The sequence below is a fragment of the Penaeus vannamei genome, chromosome 14, assembly GCF_042767895.1.
Source record: "Penaeus vannamei isolate JL-2024 chromosome 14, ASM4276789v1, whole genome shotgun sequence".
In the NCBI taxonomy this organism is placed as follows: Eukaryota; Metazoa; Arthropoda; class Malacostraca; order Decapoda; family Penaeidae; genus Penaeus; species Penaeus vannamei.
In genome coordinates this window covers 12,143,088-12,145,587 of record NC_091562.1, presented here as the reverse complement: position 1 = coordinate 12,145,587, position 2,500 = coordinate 12,143,088, and the positions used below count along the sequence as shown (strand labels likewise).

Sequence of the window (2,500 nt, the reverse complement as noted above, 5' to 3'; positions counted from 1 at the left end):
AATGACAATACTAAAAATATCTACAACAATAATAACAGCAGCAGCAGCAGCAGCACAATCAAATCTAACACAACAATTAATTTATAATCAAGACGTAAACCTATAAGTTAAATATCTGAAATCCATTTTCAAGAGTTAACATCCAGTTAAAATTAAAGTAATAATTCTGTATCTTTAGATAACTGAAACTCAAGTGTTCTACATTGTAGTTTTCCCATTTGGCAAAATATCATAAAAAAGCAATAAAGAATATACGAAATTGATATATACATTCCCTGAGACGACTCATGAAACTACTGCTGAAATAGCTAATAATTCTAATTGGATAAATTTCCACATTTAGGAAAATAGAGAAGTAGCTCATGCAGCCTCACTTCATTTACATTATCTTTAACATATGTCTTATCTGAAAACTGCAAGTTTTATTACTCATTATTCTATGAGTTTTTATTACATGAATATCATATGCAATCATACAGTTATAGTGAAAAATATTATCTAAAAATTAAAATCTGCTAAAAAGAAGTTTTGTGTTGTTTTTTTCATGCTTCAGTCATAAAGAATCTCCATTTTTAACCGTAAGATAATAGGGCCTGACTTATTTGTGATGTAATATTACACAACAATCTAGACTTTGTGGCTAGGCCTAATCTGATTACAGCTGGCCCTCCCCTTAATAGTCATGATGCATATACACGCCATAGGACGTTACACAATGACGTCGGCTATCGCTGTACTGGTCACTGAGGGGTTAAGAAGTTCTCCACACTAGCTTGTCTTCAAATTACTATTGTGTAATTCCAGATTATTTTGGGAAAAACTCATCTAATTGTCTATCAATAATGTAATCATATAAATCTACAATTGTCTAGAAATGAATAAAAATTCCTGAATCTGGTGTTCATTACACTGACAAATGCAGTCAGTCATATCAGCTTTCAATTAATCCTCAATCCTAATAAATGATTTCTAGGCACTTTCAGCAGCTTTTAAATGGAAGATTTCTTTTCTAAGTATATGAATAATGTTTTAACAAAATACCCTTAAATCCTGCTGTAATCCAAGATGGAAACACTAAAGCCCAGCCAGCACAGTGTCAATAGAATGAGGATTTCCACATCTTTGGCACTCTGGCAAAGGAGAGCAAACATCCATCATGTATATTCTGGCAAGGCTGCACTGTAACTGGTTCCCATTTTTGACAAAAAATCACAAAGGATGTTAACTTGTGCTATCTTGCTAAAAATAAATGCAGTGGGAGTTTGCTAGTCATTGCCCAAGTGCCAAAGACGCTGAGCCCTGTGGCAGCACATGGGTGTGGCATATAGGCCAGTAGAGGAGACGTAGATGTCTTGAATACATTTACCACCATAATTAACTAAATAAGCAGGAAAATTTAGAAAATATTTGATTGTTATTGCCTTCTCTTTACTAGCATACTACTCACTGGCATAAATACAACCATAAACATAATAGTAATTTGATCATACTTTTCTAAATATGCATTATCTATCTTCAGTCCCAACATCAAACTCAAACCATACACATAATATATTTCAAACCTATGTATAAACACAATTTGTTTACTGGCATTCCAAAACAAGAATTTAAATACGTCAGTTCTTTTCTTGCTCTTATAGCCAGGGTTTTGCTTTAGCTCCAGAATATATTTTTTCTCATTTTACATCGGCTTGATTGTCACTTGCTAATCTGCTTAACAAGTTGTCATATCTAATATTAACTAAAATATGCTGAAAATTTTGAATATTACTCACACTGTCACTCCCATGTTTGTTTATATTTTGGAGGCACAAAGTATCGTATTATGGCAGAAAATATCGTGAGCTAGTTTTTCGCCTTTGATTTCAATTCCTCGCGGCCGGGCTTAAGTCTAAAAGGCTTTTAAATTGAATATAAACTATTAATAGCTGCACATGTTCATATTGAATTATATATAAGAGATGACGATGAAATACAGTGGAATGGAAATAAATCAATGTTGTGTTATTTACAACCATTATCGTACATCAGCAGCCACAGCCCAAGTAGCGGCTTGCCATCTAGTGGCGAGAAAATCAACTTCAATTCCGCGCCTCTCGTGTGCTGACATCTGTTAGTGAAAAAGTAAACTACAAAACACCCACTGTTCACCCTGCTCAGTGTTAGCAATTACCTGATAATGTTATACTACTATAATGATGTTATCCTATAACATATAATTATAGTTGGTGTTGTTTAGAGCGACTTTGAATAACGGTGACTTTAAAATTTAGAACAGGCGACAGCCAATCGCGTGATATACAGAGAAGGGAGTGATTGTAACCCGGGTTTTCATTGGATAATCATTGGTAACACTGCATCGCTCACTGCGCCGGCTCACTCCAGCGCTGATGGGAAAAGCAGGTTGCCGTTCTTTTTATCTTATTTCCTGATTAGAAGGTGATCTGTGATGTACTATCAATTGGAAACTATTCTGTCCGTCATTTGTAACGATACAGTG

General features: G+C 34.5%; 1 protein-coding gene across 1 annotated transcript in view; it reads left to right on the top strand.

The window, feature by feature from the left end:
* The first annotated feature begins 2,371 nt into the window (after positions 1-2,371).
* The window catches only part of LOC113815960 (golgin subfamily A member 4), a 306,648-nt gene continuing 306,519 nt past the window's right edge, over positions 2,372-2,500 (top strand). Inside the window, exon 1 of the mRNA XM_070129428.1 lies at positions 2,372-2,500. This exon is cut by the window's right edge and continues 1,039 nt beyond it. The gene's annotated coding sequence lies outside the window, so the exon portion shown is untranslated.